This window comes from Falco rusticolus, chromosome 2 (genome assembly GCF_015220075.1).
Source record: "Falco rusticolus isolate bFalRus1 chromosome 2, bFalRus1.pri, whole genome shotgun sequence".
Lineage (NCBI taxonomy): Eukaryota > Metazoa > Chordata > Aves > Falconiformes > Falconidae > Falco > Falco rusticolus.
This window is the reverse complement of record NC_051188.1, coordinates 29,329,997-29,346,208: the sequence shown is the minus strand read 5'-3', so window position 1 is coordinate 29,346,208 and position 16,212 is coordinate 29,329,997. Positions and strand designations below refer to the sequence as shown.

The following is a 16,212-nucleotide window of genomic DNA, read 5'->3' as shown; positions in this document are numbered from 1 at the left end:
AATTGTTATATTTGTAGCATATACATGCATATGTTTTTAAGAAATAAAATGAAAACTAAGTAATGATAGAGAGTGTGGTAATTCCTCATAAAGAATGGCATAGAGGGGGAAAGAAGGAGTCTCAGGGGGGCTTTATATATAAACTAGATTATCTAAACTTTACATAATCTGCAAGGTTAGAATTTCTTTTCACTGTGCATCACCTGTATGATCTACATATTTTTCTCTTCTGAATCCTAGTCAGTCATGTTAGTTGAACAATGTGCATTTTGTCAAATCTTAGTTGTTTTGTCTGATTCCTTATTAGGGCAAAATAGACTGAGCCTGTTACCTCTTTACAAGTACAGCTGGCGTGCATTGGGAGGGATAAAATGTAATTTTATTTTGTGTTTTTCTTCTAAGGAAAAGGGATGCACCTGTCTAGGCAGGTGAGAGTTAAAGGAGTGGCAACATTTTTTATCCAAGAAGGTATAAATCTGATACAGGAGGGCTACAAGAAAGAAATTATTAGCTTTCATCCATGCTCTTTCACCTGCCAGCAAATGAGTGGAATTAACAGACACATATATCCAAACGTGTGGAGTCTTGAGTGATCTATAGCGTTGAATGCCCTAGGTGCTACACATGAAGCTAAAGTGGGATTTTCCTAACGTGCACAGCTGGCTCTAAGCTGTCATCAGCTTCCTGTGTGCTAAAAGCATGTGCTACCATTTCAAAATTGCTGAGCATCCTTGTCTTTTGTTGCCTTTAGAGGGAGATGTGGGTGTTGGGCATGTCTGAAAAGTAGGTCAGTGGCATGTCAAGTTCAGACATATCTAACTTCATGCTCCAGAGAAGGTTTAGTGTCGTTAATCTTACCTGAGCACGGGGATACGGTGGGAGAAGTGCCCTGACTCACTCAGCTTTTAGCGCAAGCAGTTCTGCTTGGTGTTGGCACACTTCTGTGTTTCCCAGGAGTCTGCCAGTGATGTGAGTGCTAATGCAGCTGGGTGTCTGATGTGCTGATCATGTATCGCTGTGCAAGACTGGCAGGAGGGGGCTAGGTGTCATCATGGTAAACCTGCACTTCACCACTAGCCATCTTTTTTTTCACTAGCTATGTTGTAGGTGAGGAAATCTTGGACATGTGCTGCTGTAGGCAGCTGTCCTGGTAATTATGAATTCCAGTCTGTGCCCTCTTTTGGGTGAGAGTTCTGTGCTCACTTCCATGCTACAGACCTTGGAAATGTAGGTGTTGGTGTTGCAGTCAAGAACTCTGTTGTCCTTAAAGTACTCACAGGAAAGAGGTAAAAGCTTTCATAATCAACTGAAAATTGTCAAGATCCATTCTTTTTTAAAACAGGCATTCTAGTCCTCTAGGCAGTGACAAAACCTAGAAGAAAAATATTTATGCCATAGGGTGGGGTTTTGTATTGTTGTGTTTTTTTAAATAGGGGAACAGAGGCCTTTGGCTTCTCCACTACCTTGTATCACCTTACTTCATCTTGAACTGAAACGTCTCAGTTTCTTTGTATGGATCACTATATAAACAGTGAGCCCAGACTGTCACGTACATTCATATTAGTGTCTTCATCTCACATAGGGAAAACTGAAGAGCTTGTATTGCTAGGTTTGGTTTACAGTTTGAGGTTTTTAAATGTAGATGTGCACTTAAGCTGTGGTCCAAGGCTTGTCTTCTGGGTATGCTAAGTAGTAGGTTCTTTAGGGCGTACGAAAAAATGTACGACTGTCTTGTGTAGATGAGATCTTGACTTTGGTAAACTAATGGTGAGCTAGGAGTGGGAATCCACATATGTGACAAGAAATGTCAGAGTTGTCTTTGGCGTCCTGCTGACATGCCTTCTAGCATGGAGAAGTATGATCTTTCCACCCCTAAACATCAAAAGCAATCTTTTTGCTCCTTATGGTTTTCTTGTCCAGATCCAGAACATAAAGCATACATCATTATAGTTCATCCCTGTGCAATAGCTATAGTGGAAAGGTAGGATTCTTCACTCAGTGTTGCAACCAGGCAGCGTGCGAGGAACCGCAGACCCTTGGTAAACTCTCTGTGTTTCCTTTCTCCTGTGGTGGGGTGGTAGAAAGTGATTGATTTGCCCAGCAGTATGGTTGCAATCCAGGTCTGCAGTTCTCATCTAAGCACAGGGATATGTTGCTGACGGCCACTCTGCCTTGTGTGTGGCTGTTGGTTTGCAGCAGAAATGCAGGTGGTTTGAGAACAGATTTTGATGCTATCCATTTATATATATAATTCTAAACCTGTAGGTTTCACACCCAGGTTATTGCAGCGTGAGCAGTAGTTTAAGCAGTCAGGTGTGGATGCGCTTCACAGGTGTACAAAGACTTATTCCTGCCTGGAAGTTCTTTAAATTCTGGTAAAAACATCAGTCACTGATAAGAGTTTCTTCATTTCCTTTCAACAATTTTAACAGCGCAAAGGTTCGTAAGAGACATAGTGCTGTAGATACAACTTGTTTGCTCTGAATTTTTTTAAACTAATTGGATGTGTTGCAACTGGATGACTATGTTTGGAATAAAGCTCAGGGTGGAGGTTAGTGCTGGCTGTTCAAGTGAAAGAAGTGGATGCTGGCAAGAGGTTTAAGGACAGACAGGAGGTCCAAAGCTCTTGGAATAAGAAACTGTTGCAAATGTTGAAAAGTAACTGTTCCTGATTTGACTAACATGTATCCTGTTGAGATGCCAAAATTCTGGGACTAGCACTTAAAAACATTTTGCTGAGTGTTTGTTGGGGTTGGTTAACTTGTGGGAGACCTTGCAATGTATTATTTTTTTTTAGCCTTCTGTGGTGCTTTGCCACCAGGAGGTGACTTGAAGTTTGCCAGAGCTTGTATATCCCTTCCCTTAAGATGCTCTCCCCTGAGTACTTAATGTCAGGTAAAGGTTTAAAGCACAAGCATTTAGTCTTGTCTTTCTGATTCGAGCTATCCTGCAACTGCTAGCTCATGTAGGTCAGTGCACAGATTGATGCAACTCCTGCAGTTGTATTAAGTTCATGTCTTAACTGCAATGTGGCAGCTGCAATAATGTGGTATGACGTGGCTTGGACCGTGACTTGTGCAGACCCAGTTTCAGCAGTGCAGTTACTGCTGCAGGCATCAAAATAGAGTGGAACATGAGGCACTTAAGCATTTAGTCAGAAATGCAGTGTTTTTTACTCACCTCTCTGTTTTAGAGATCATTCTTTATATAAAAGGTGTAGATGCATGTATCTTATCTTACAAGCTTTATTTGGAATAAGAAGAGCTATGTAATACACCTTCCATTTGCCTTATGGTAGCCTCTCTGCCAGCTGCTGAACAATGCTCTTGAGTTGCAGCAAGTTTTGGGGTGGTGCATCTGTCTCCCATATTAACCAGTTCTTGTTTTTCTTCTTGTCTTCCCTGACCCTGTCTTAATTTCACTGGCATCTGTTTACACAGAGACTGGATCTCTTATCAGCGTGTCTCATGTCTGTCAGGCTTGGTGACCTTCCTCTGCAGTCTCTCCAGTTCTGGAGCTGAACAAGCTCCTTGCTGAGAGGGGACTGCACAATGACACCTCTGTGTGTGCCCTGCAGCCCCTGGAAGAAAAGCAAATGCCTATTATGGAGTATGTGCAGTGCAAAGCAGGCATATAACTGAAAACGTGCTGTTGTGGGAAACTTGCTGGTTTTTCTCCTCAAGTTGAAGATGGCTAGAAGCAGCAGTAATGCTGCAGCATTAAAAAGCTGCAATACAACTTAATGTAACTAAATTATTTTATTTATTTAATGTATATGTCAAAACTGATTCAGTTTCATTTAAAAGAAAGGGGTTGCAACAATTTTGAAGCTACCAGGCAGGCTCAGTAAGGCTGGCCTTTCACTGAAGGTCCCTTAGCGGACTGAAGGTCTCTAACAGCGTAGAATCATAGAATCATTTAGATTTGAAAAGACTTTTGAGATCATCAGGTCCAAACGTTAACCCAGGACTGCCAGATCCATCATGAAACCATGTCTCTAAGCACTGCATCTATATGTTTTTTTTAACACCTCCAGAAATGGTGATTCCACCTACCTTATAGGATTTTGATTGCTGAGGCAAACTTTTTTTCTTTCCCTCTCTTCAGCTGCACTGGTTCCTGCATGGCATCTGCTGACGGTGATCTGTGCACAGGTTTCCCAGTAAGATCTTTCAGCTGTGTGATAACACAGGAAAGAGCACTGCTCAAAAGTAGCACAAGTTTTGTAGAATGTTGTTTGTAACAGTCTTAAGAGGTCAGAATACAGTTGGCAGTTCAAAGAACAAGGGAGAAGGAGACAATAGCAGGCTGTAATGCAGACACGTGTGTGCTCCTGTGCTCAGCTCTAAAAGCTTTGTAAATGATGCACAATGCCCTAAGGAGAACAACTGGCTTTTGCACAAGTATCTTCTGTGCATCACTTGTGTTCTGTGTCCCATAACCTCTCAGATGTTGGAAGACCATTTGAATAAAAGCAACTCAGAAGCCATGTTTAATTGCCTTGAATATGGTGCTTTTGTCATTCACCTGTCAAATACAAGTGGTTTTATGTTGAACTCTGCCAGTATCTGCCCGTATTTGCCCAGGGATTTGATGGGCATTACAGTAGTCCTTAGCATAGTCTGTTGCAAAGACAAGAGCAAGAAAAACCATAGTGGTTTTCCTTCTGCATATGGTGTGAGGAAGTGATGGATGCAGCCGTGGCTCTGCAGGATGTGGCAGGCTGCGATAGGGCACCATGGGAGGGGATGGGAGCCATGGCCATGGGGTGCTGAGAATAGCCACACACAGCAGGACACATCCTGTTCAGCAGAGCCTTGTCCTGCATGGGTCATGTTAGGAAAGAGAAAATAAAAACTTCCTTCTTTATGCTTTCATGAGGTGAAGTATGAAATGAAGTAAATGGGAAAACTTTAAAACAAACATCCGCACAGGAACAGCAAGTACCCCAGCAAGCAGGTTGGGTGAGTGGCTGGAGCAAGCCCGGAGAAGGAAGAGGACAATTTCATAAAAGGAGAAGCAGGAGAGGACAAGTTTACCAGGCAGCCCTCCAGGGAAGGAGCTCTACATAATCACAAACCCATATGCATCTCTCGGGGTTCTTTATATGTCACAGTCTGTGTGCCTGATGGCTTGAAACTGCACATAAATAATGGTCAAAATGATATTTGGCTATCAGAAAGCAGGTCATATATTTTGCAAATTAGACTGTGCTGAAATTTTAGATGGACAAAATGCAGCCTTCATCCTCATGAGTGGGAGAACAGTTGTGAAGGCTGGGTTAAAAAAAAGTGGTGTTTTAATTTTTCTCTTATCCAGGCTGCAGGAAAAAGCATTGTGTAACTAACCTTGGCCAGACTTTGAGCATATGGGCTTTGCTTATCGTACCACGTGCATTCACCACTTAATTTAAGATTTTTCAAGGAACTCTTAAGGTTTTGAGCACTGAATCAAAGGCGATGCCAAAGCACAGTTCTGGGTAGAAAAGCACTGCTGTTCTGCTGCCAAGTTTACCAAGAAGTTTGATCTAATGTTGTCTTTTATTCTTCACATCCTGTACCATTCCCTCTTAGTGTGAGGTAAAAGATCGATGTTCTTAGCAGGTTTTTGAAATAATGGTAGCGATTGATCAGCCCCAGAAGGCAATGCTTTTGACCTTTACAAGTCTGTAATCACGGTTTCCTTAGGAGTTGAGTCCCATGGAGACAAATCTGGGAAAAGGCTGTCCTAATGTGAATTGGCTTATTTTGCCACCAGATTGAATTATCTTGATTAGAATTATCTGGATTCAGGTGATAGAGCAAATATAGTGCCCTGTTTTGAACAGATATGGAGAGAAGATCCTTGACTATGTTTACAACATGACAGATAATGAGATTTTGCACCTCCAGCAGTGAATGCAAATTTGATAAATTTACCCTCAGATTCAAATTCACTTATAATAGCAAATAAAGGCTTAATTGTATTCTTAAGCAAGTGCTGCATCTACCTTGTGGAGTAATTTAGGGTCTTAAAGTAAACAGGTTTGCTTTTTTTAGAAGTTGCTGTAAGTCTAATAATGAGTTGGTACTAAAGCTTTTACTTTAGTTTAAAAGGTAATACGGTACAGCAAAAAATTGCGTTTATGCAAGCTAAGGTATGGTAGAAGAAGGGACATGAGAGAGAGTTATAGTGTTGATTTAGAGCAGTGGTACTTCTCCTCCTGGTACAATCGTTTCAAGATTTAGATAGAGCCTGTTGGTACCTATATGACTTCCACACTATTTAGCTTATCTGTGGCTTGGAATAAAAAACAGACAGTGACTGAAAGAGGAAATTCAGTAGGTTTACTGTGATGCAAGATAAGATGAAGCAGGAGAGCACTGAAAATTAGTCTGTTCTGATGCTTTCCTTCTTGTTGCTGTTTAGCCTTTCTGAAGCAGTACAGCAAAGCTTATCTTATAGATGTCTCCTCAGATTTGGATGCTTCTCTGAGAACATCTACACTGGGGTTTCTTTCCTTGCAGATGTCAGCTGACAACTGCAAGGTCAAGTGTTGAACCCTATTCTCCAAGGTATTTGTTTATATGCATGTTTCTAGGCCAGTTTATTACACAAAGATCCAGAAGGGTTTGCCTTTTCATTTAATACAATTGTCCCTTATCTCAGAAAACCATGTAATGTAATCACTTTTAAGAGACAGGTCCTCATTATTTTGCTTCCTTTATGTTTGTTGGACACTTCAGGTGTCTGTGCTGTGGAACTGGAAACAATGGCTTGCATTTTATTTGTAACTAGCTTGCACTCATTTGGCTTATGTGCCGATTTATCCTTTACATATTTTCTTCTTGATCCTCAGTGTTATTAAGCTGTATCTTCTCGTTCCCCTACTCTACTCCTGTTCAATCCTGAGAAATTCTGTTCCCCCTCTGAGCTCTGTGTTTTGCTAGAGCAGCTGTGGGCTATGGAGTCATCCAAGGAGTGGTTCAAATTGGCATTGTGAAGGCCTCCAGTTTTGCAGCACCATGTGCATGGGATAGAATGAATGTAGATTTCCAAGGAGATGCTTTCTGCTTTGATGGTAAGGACATAGCCTGTGGTCCAGCCTAGGTCCCACTGCATGCAGGGATGACCTAAGGCAGCTGCAGTGTTCTGGTGCCAGGGCAGATCCTCTACATGGTGTCTTGGCTGGACTTATGAATCATGCCTTTGTCACTGGCCATTTCGGCAACTCCACCAGCAATAAGCTGTTGTCAAAGGCTGATTGCACTTGGGTAGTTACTGGAAGTCCAATAGCAAAGCTCATGCCTGTGCTGTTCTCCAATGTCAGGCACACAGCTCTTGTGCCTGCTCTTGTCCTGTTGGTCCCATTGCCTCAAACTCGTGAGGCAGCAGCCTTCGTGTAGCCTGCTTTCTGCCAGCCAGAAGCTTGAGAGCAGATGAAAGGGCTTTCGCTGAAAAGCCCTGCATTTGCCTTCTAGACATGAATGATCTCTATGCTTTTAATATGCCATGGTAACAGTTTACACACACAGACAGGAGCAGACACTGATAAAAAACAGAGATTAAAGTAGGGCAGTGCAGTAGTACTAACATGGGGAAGAGAAGATGCAAGCTGGCTCAACACTTATTGTGATGAGGGAGGAAAGTGAGAAGGTAACGTACCTGCCAAGTCAAAATCAACACCTTTGGTCTTTTTGTACCCTAGGCCTGGACTAAAGTTATTCAATTACTGCAATTAAGAAGTTGATACTTCTTGCTGCAGTGAAATGATGCATTTTATTGTCTTCTGCTGAGCCCTTTTTTATGTCCCATTCAGTCAGAATAACTGTAATTAAGTTCCAAAAGTGCCTGTCAGGTCTACCAGAGCCTTACCTCGACTGTTTTGTGTGCTGCTTTGGCAGCAGAGGCTTTTAGTGCTGTTTGACAAGCAAAAGCCTGTCTAATATTACCTCATGTTTTCTACGTTGTATTGCATCTGATGTCAAGAGTAATAGAAGTTCCTGAGACTACAATAGCTGCCATTGCTGGCTAAGAGTGGATGTATGCTGGATTTCTTCAGGCAGGGGAAGCAGCTAGCTTAAGTGTATCGGCTGCAATGGGTGGTAGACCACTGTGCTTGACACTGCGTAATGTAGCTGGGGCTGGTCATACAACATATAGGCACTACTCCATTTCTGAAGAGGAGTGCAGTCTTCTCCCTTCAGGAAATGAATCAGACTTCGTAATCAAAACTCTTCTTGCTAACCTCTGCAACTGCCAGTAAATGAATGGGAATAGAGGAATCCATCATTGTGCTTTCAAAATATGAACTGGTAAATGATCTTGCTGGACATCCAGCAGGGACATCAGCTCAGAGCCATACAAACACTGAATTTCCAGGTTCACATTCTGATACCTGTTGTTGCTAGGTTTTTTTTTGTAGCCTAAAAGCAAAAGCACATAAAATTCTGGAAAGCTTGCTGTGGTGCTTGGAGTCCCATGGCAGCCTGGGCTGCAAAGTACTGGCAGATGAGGAGCCCTATTGAGTGTGACAGGCTGTTGTAGAGACATGCTCTCAGCCTTGCTGCAGGCAGGGTTTCTGTGGGCTGCACAGCTGTGGACTTTGCTCTGGAGGATGTTTGGGACCTCTGTTGTTTGAAATCTCACCTTCCCTTTTGTGTGCTCTTTATGGCTGCTAGTATGGTTTGGAGCACATGACCAGTGGGAAGGTAGGAAATCCTACAGTAGCTTGTACCACTAATTCAGTTCCAAAGTGGTGGTTTTGGAGCAGAAGACTAAAAGCAAAGGTAGGGATTTTTGTTAAACAAGAAATGCTATAAATGCTGGTGGTCATGGTCATTAAGTTTCTAGCAGTTAACTTTTCCTCAGGTACTGTGGCTAACCCATATTAGATACTAGAGGAAGGTAGCAGGGAAAGGGAGTTATGAATGTACTGATTGTGTTAAAAAAATTTGCATGCTGTAGTACCTGAATATGCATGAACTTTATCTCAATTCTAAAAGCTTCTCTGTGATTTAGGGTCCCTTTACTCCTTCTTTCTCTCCTCCCCAGTAAGTTCTTTGGTAGGTAAGAGATAAGGTTGGTGAGGATTTCCTTAATAAATTTTCATTGACAAGAAACCAAGTGAAGAAGTCTCCATCCCCAACTAGTGTCATCCATAGCATCTGTTTGGTCACAGCTTATATTTATCCTCCTAAAAACATGCTAACTTAAAAACTTTTTTGAGGAATCAGGAATTAACATTGTTGTCTGCTTTTTGCAAGGTGTCAACAGGTCCGAATAAATGGCCCAAGGACTGAAAATGTTGAGGTCACCACCAGGAAGCCTGGGTAAACCTAACAAACAGCTTGGTCTGCTTCGGTCGGTGTCTCCTGTACTTTTTTCCTTTGCTCTAAAACTGAGCTTGTGTGCATGTGCACTTTTTGACATGAACAGACATTTTTACATGGATTGGAGCCAGATTCTTCTAGAAACAGGTGTAATTGGTATTCAGCTCTTCATCACAAAACCTGGACTGTTCACTATGTAGGCAAGTGTTTTGTATACAAAGTGGTATGGGAGAAGTTGATAACCATTTTGAAAAATTTTGGATGCGGAAAAAGCAAATGACATGGGTAATTGCTTAGTGATCTGTGTTTGAGCGTTTTGCATGTGGATTAAAAAGTGCAGATGGTGGTTTCAAAAAGTGGTGTGTGTGCATGTATTGACACACCAGGCCCAATGGTATTTTTCCAGAAATAAAGGATACTGCCTGTGTTTTGCAGGCAGGCTCCTAATTTGCAAGCCAGCCATTGTGATAGTCTGAAGCATTATCCTGGCAATGGTCATCTTTTTGTTTTGAGCTTGATTTCCCTTTATTGCTGTGTGTGATGACTCTAAGCCAGAAATTGCTGTTTAGTCAGTTATGGGCCAATGCCTTTACACTGGCCTCAGACTAATAAAGATGAAGGAGAGAAAGTGGGAAAATATTGACCACCTTGAGATATTACGGCAGTTTACAATGTAGCAAGAAAGGGGAGCTCTTGTGAGCAGACAGCAAACCCATTGCTGTTCTGATTTTCCATTTCTTCTAAAGAAGCTCAGTATTGCAGAGGGTGGTGTATGTAAGGCAGACTTCACTGGGATCAATATTGTTTCCTCTTTTCTATGACTGCATGAACCAGCTGAGAGAAACTGGCAGCTGAGCCCAGGGCCAGTTGCTATAATGACTGTATTTCTAACAAATTAAATAGCATGAGGGTATGTTTTCAAGCACAGAGACCTGGCTGGCTGTACTGTATGTGTGTTTGTACCAGGCATTGTTCTTGCCATGAGCCAATTCACACAGCATCAAACAGTCCCCAGACACAGTTTGGGAGTCACTTGGACCAGGGACCGTTCCCAGTACACAGCCTGGATGCAGCTGCTGGTTCCTATGACACGTGGCCTTGCTGCCAGATACTGGCCCCAGGCTCATGTCATTTACTAATCTTGGTGTGTTTCACATCTCCTGGGCACCCAGATCATATGGCTGTCCCTGCTGGTGGGGTGGCAGATTGCCTACGGGAAAATTGGTTCTGTGATTTTTGAAAAACCTCACCAAATAGACAACAAACTAAGCTGCTGGTTTAAACAAGACACATCCCTTAAAACTGGTCTGCCTGTAAACATTTCTACTGGTTTAAGATCTGTAACAACAGGTTTTAAAAGCCTGAATTTGAGACCAAAAATAGTTTGAGATTCTTAAGACTAACTTCAACCAGATGTCTGGGGGAGGACAGGTCTCCTGGGGCTGCAACACTGAGCAGAAGTGTGCATGCTGCCAAATTCCTGTGTGCGACATTGGCTAGCAACCCAGGCTGCAGCCAGGGCTGGAACCCAGCTGGAGCACTGAGGTGGCACTTATGGCCTCTGTGGCCAAGTCCTCCAGTCAGACCCCTGTGTTCACTTGCTGCACCACCAGAGGCCCAAACACTGGACCTGTAACCTGTGTGAGTACATCTCACATGCCTCAACAGTCGTCAAGACCGTTTGTCTCCATGAGCCTTTGCTTCTGACACCCAGGGAAGTATCTTTGACTGATTTGAGCAGAGTATTGCTTCATTATGTCCTGTAGGTTTGGGAGACAGGACTTGAATGCTTCTTTACATGCCTCCATCCTGGGGTGGCATCCCCTTACAGCGGACTTGGTGTCATTGCAGCCACACTGGTACAGCTCTGTGGGCTGCCAGTAGAAGAGCCCAGGCTTCGGTTCTGAGAAGCATGACAGTACCTCCACTTTTCAGGTCAAGTCAAAGCTTTGGTCCTGTATTTTTGAAGTCATAGAACAGTGCTAAGCTGTAGTAATGATCAGTTTTGAAATATAAGCTACTAAACACTACCCCTTTGAAGCATGTATACAATTGGGTGTTATGTGCTGAAGAGGGAATTCTTCATCGGGATGATCCAAATGTAGAGCAAAGCTTGGAGAAGATCAGGAAGTCCAGAGACCCTATACAGAGAGGCTTTAAGCTTTTAATCTTTGAAAAGACCTTTGGTTGTAAAAATGACATTTCTGCTCCTTTCAGGCCCTAAAATACTTGAAATAAGTTAGGCACACAGTTACCACAGACCTTACTGCAAGCATTGTTTTCCACCCATACATCTTTTCTTGTAACCAAGGCTTCCATAAGATCTTTGGTGTTGCTGTCAAATAACTACAGAAAACTCTAACATAATATGTAGGTTGTATGAAAACTTCAAGGTGGACAGAAGATAAGAAACTTTCATTTCCTAGTAAAGTTGGTGATGCCACAAAGGAACCAAGAAGAGGAAGCGTGCTACTTCAGTAGCTTGTGAACTTCTCTACCTGAGAAAAGCACAGGAAACTTCAGGTACAAAAATTAATCTTCAAAGCACATTTGCAATAGAAAGCACTGTACAATTAGAGATGTTTGTTCTGTAACTATTGCGTAGATCTTTCTGCCTTGTCCAGTTTGCCTGCCACTGATAATGTAATAGAAGTTACACATGTCATTGGGGCAAAGGCTTGTGGAGAGAAAGTCTCTCTTCTGTAGTCTTACATAGCTTATTTTTGTACAAACTGTTCCCATTTGGGTATATGGATGAGGATTCACACTATTTATTTCAGTCTTCTCCCCCCACCCCCCCTTCTCCCGTCCTCTTTACTAGCTGATGTGCCTCCTGTTGGGAAGAAGTAGGAATTCACTTTCGCTTTAATATATGAACAAACACTAAAATTATCATGGTTGGTTTCATCTTGCTCTAGTGTCTTTTCAAAGTTTTGCTGATGACCTCATTGTGAGCAGCATCAGAGGAGTGCTTCAGAACTGCAGCTGATACTTGCATTACTGGAGGAGTGCATCTACAGCTGCAGTGGTAGGCAGGAGGATGACGGGTGTCCCTTAGCTGTCACTGCCACAGGAATTGCGATGGGGCAGCAGTAGAGTCAGAAAATAACATGCTGGATGTAGCATCATTCTTTGGACACTCTTTGACATGGTGCTGCCCCGTGGCAGTTGCATTCTCCTGTTGCTCCTGAGCCTGGCCCAAGCTGCGAAGCTGGGTTTCGTGTCTTGGAGCCAGGCTTTCCTGTGGCAAGTAGTGTTGGGCTTTCCTCATCTTTCATGGCACATTATTGTTCCCTCCTGGATTGTGAGGGAATTTAGATATATTCGAGTTTGGGTTTCTTGTGTGGAGTATCTTGTTGTAGGAGCCTTTTTTTTGTTTATTCCCTTTACTATGGAAGCTTCTTGTTTAGTTTTGAATACCACTTTAACTGTTCTCAGGTTGGTTGGTCTGAAATTGTTCTCTGGTACAGTTCCAATACTGAGGAAATTGTGTCAGATTATTTTAGCTCAGCTTTTAGCCCAGATGTTTATAAGATTATGATTGCCTTTTTAAAGTCCAAGATCAGAGGATCAAGAAAGCAACAAAATTTCCTTAGAATTGTATGACCCTTGAATACCCAGAACATAAGGGTTTTAAAGCAGTCTTTAGTATTTTTCTATAAAATCTGCTGCTTTTGCTGTACCACGAGATTGCATTTTCTTACTCTGGAAACCAACAGAAATTTTTCTTGGCCTCCATTGCATAAAAACTTGTGGAAAAAACCAATTTTAACCAGACACTAAGAAAGAAGCAGATTTGGAATCAAATAAAATTAAATTATGAATAGCTATCAATTATGCAGAAGTAACATTAAAAACAAACAGAACAAGATGTCTAACTTGGCTCTCCTTCCTCCTACGTAACTGAATTGATATTGTTTCTGGAAATCACAGATTGGAGTGACACTGGTGTTGCCAGTGTCACATTTGGCAATGTGTTATGGTTATGTATTATCTGAAAAAATTAGGCAATTGGGGGGAAATATGTCAGCTGCTGAAGCTGAAAGTTGAAATGGACAGCTCATTTGTAGAGGGAAAGACTGGGAAGAATGTGTGATTATCATCCTGCCTTGCAGAGAAGTTTAGTTCTTGTTCAACTGGTGTGTATCCAGGCTTGATGCTCTGTAAAAACTTAACTGTTACATCTTTGGTAAGTTTGTATAGTGGTGAGTTGCTGTTGTAAGAACTTAGCAGGTACAGGTGGCTTCTGAATCTCATGGGGAGAAAATGGCCAGGCTAATGTCCATCCTACCAGGGGACTTAATTAAACAAACAGTTGATGCTATCTTCTTCCCACCAGACTAATGTTTCAGATGAGTTTCTGGGGAGGGTGGGGTCTGTCCCCACATGCTGAGGAGTTCATGTAGCTTGCCTTGTCCTCCTAGTTGAGTCCTTTTGCAGCTAAGCTGTTATGGGGTAAAAACGGGTGTCATGAAACAAGAGTTTGGGATGCAGGCGCTTCCATAGTCCATGATAGGATTGCAGGAGACTGTCAGGGACTGAGGCAGGTACAGGATTTCACACATCTTTTGGGCATTTTGTGTTGATTGGCTTGAATTGCCATGTTTAATGAGAGTCCCATTTTTCAGCACCTGCCTTGTTAATGGGAGCAGTACTTCCAGACCTGTGCGCTTACCTTAGATCTACTGGCATTTGGTGTCACTGTCCTTAAGTTCTCCTTTGGAGCTGGGTCGTGGTGCTGCTTTGTCTACCTGTCCAGGATTGATTTAGAAGCATCTCAAACACATAGCTTTTATTTTTGACTAATATTCATATTTTGTAAATATTTCCTGAACAGGACCAAGTTTGATTCTGTGTGTTTAGTCAAAAGCTAAGCTGCTTTGAACAGAAAAGATGTTTTATTCTTGAGACCCGGTAGTAACTTGACTCAAGTAGGGGGAAAAAAAATGAGAGTAGGAATTTAGGATTATGTAGTTGGGAAAAGACCACTTGAAATTGAATTCAGATAGTCTGTGTTGGTCATGACTTCCTTTTTCAAACTATTGTTTTCCTCTATGCTTAGTTTGCAATGATAGATAATGAACATCTGTTTGTCTTAAATGCCAAAAAAACAAACAAAACAAAAAAAATCTGGTGTCTCTTAAGAGAGAAAACTGATACAGCCTAGTGGATTTAGTGTCCTAAGTGGCAGAGCAAGAACTTTGTATCTGTGAGGTACTGAGACAAATGCAAATGCACTGTCTGGAGAAGCCTTAATGTGGGAAATACTTTCCGCGTTACATATTTGGAGGCTGCATGCAGGGAAATGCTTAGCTGTTGAGTGCAGCTGGAAGAGTTTGCATTACCGTGTCTGTCACCAGCAGGCTGCTTCATAAATGCAAAATGTGGAGCTGGACTTCTCCCTTCCTTTTGGTAACCTCATGCACAAAGCTGCTTTGATACGAGAGGAACTGGGGTGCAGGAAGGGTCTTGAGGTTTGAAAGGCTTGTCTTCAGCCTGTTGCCTCCGGTTGGATAGATCTGTTATTACCAAAACACAACGCTGTTTCAGTTTTCTTGTCTGGCTGTTACTGAACCAGATGCTTGCTGCCATCCTTACTGCAGGCTTGGTGTTGGTTGTACATTATAACCTGTTCCCTGCTGCTTATTCTTCCCATTCATGTTTTATCTCTCACAGCTCCTCTCAACTGACTCTCTCCTTTCCTCACCTTCCTGTTTATTAATTATTTCAGTGACCTCCTCTTATCAATTTGGAATTCAAAAAAGGCAGGCTGTCTCCTTCGTGCTTGAACTCAGAGCAGCTGCACATCCTTGCTAATGCTGAATGCAGTTAAATACCAATATCCAGCAGTCATCTGAGTTGAAAGTGAAATGGGGCAGCTTGGATTGGGAAAAACACTGGCACCGGAGATCTGGTTAAAAGCACCTTGTGTGTTGGTGACGTGAAAGGTGTTTGGTGTGTTTAGCTGTTTTTGTCTGCCAGATGTTGCCTTCTGAAAACGTTAAGTAGCTGCTGTATCCTTCTGTGTTCCAGTAGCAGTCCATAGTAATTCCCAGTTTATTACTGGATATTTTTTTTTTAACCTGTTTAAGTATTATTTAAATGCATTCACTTGTTTTGAATAATAGAGAAATGGTGAATGTGTGATACCTCTCAGGCAATGGGGAGTGGGCTGGGATGCTACGTGCAGTAGAGAAATGGGAAGAGATTCTTTCCTTTGCAGTGAGGTGGATGGAATGGCAATATTTGCCTTTGCCTTATTGCTCCAAAGCCACAAGTGACTTGGTGAGGAAGGGGACAACAGCTGCTTGAGCAGGTATGTGGACTACCTCTGCAGTTGCTTCGGGGTGCACAAATGCTGAAGGCTTGCTACTGTCAAGGAGAAGTGACCTTGGTAGTCTGGTACCTACTGGTTAATGGATGTCTCCACATACAAGAGGACTGGGATGCGGAGGGAATACCTTTACCTTTCTTACAGATACATACACATCTGAAGCTTATGTTCTTGATGGTATTTTTAAAAGGCCAAGTCTAGCAGGACTTGTAAATCACTGTCAGCTCTTGCTGGAGCCAAAACTCTGGGGAGAGAAATAGCATGGTTGAAATGTGCATAAAAATGAAGGGTGCCAGCAGAGCAGACAGTGTGGGATGACTGGGAGAACTGATGAGAGTACAGAAAAGTGTATTTAAGATTTTAAGTGCATGATTTGGAACTGTTGTCTTTGGTCCCTGTGTCTTAAGTAGGGGTTACTTGATCACTGGGAAAGCTAGGATGTAGATCCTGGGCATTCCGTGGCTTCTAATTAGCATGTAGCTGCCACACCATGAACTTTTGTTTCCTTCTACAGAAATACTTTCCTTTCAAAAACTGATTAAACAAAACCATTCGGTCCTCTGGCCA

The 16,212-nt window shown here is 42.3% G+C and overlaps 1 protein-coding gene and 1 long non-coding RNA gene across 3 annotated transcripts in view; one reads left to right on the top strand and one right to left on the bottom strand.

The window, feature by feature from the left end:
* The window catches only part of WDFY2 (WD repeat and FYVE domain containing 2), a 67,041-nt gene that overhangs the window by 2,901 nt on the left and 47,928 nt on the right, over positions 1-16,212 (top strand). The gene's annotated exons all lie outside the window — the stretch shown is intronic.
* LOC119142881 overlaps positions 3,184-16,212 on the bottom strand; it is a 39,010-nt gene continuing 25,981 nt past the window's right edge. Inside the window, exons 2-3 of one of the 2 annotated variants that reach the window (XR_005102459.1) lie at positions 4,056-4,201; positions 3,184-3,580 (exon numbers count right to left, since the gene is read on the bottom strand). This is a non-coding gene — a long non-coding RNA (uncharacterized LOC119142881). The remainder of the gene's footprint in view (positions 3,581-4,055; positions 4,202-16,212) is intronic. The other variant, XR_005102460.1, reaches the window with a different exon arrangement.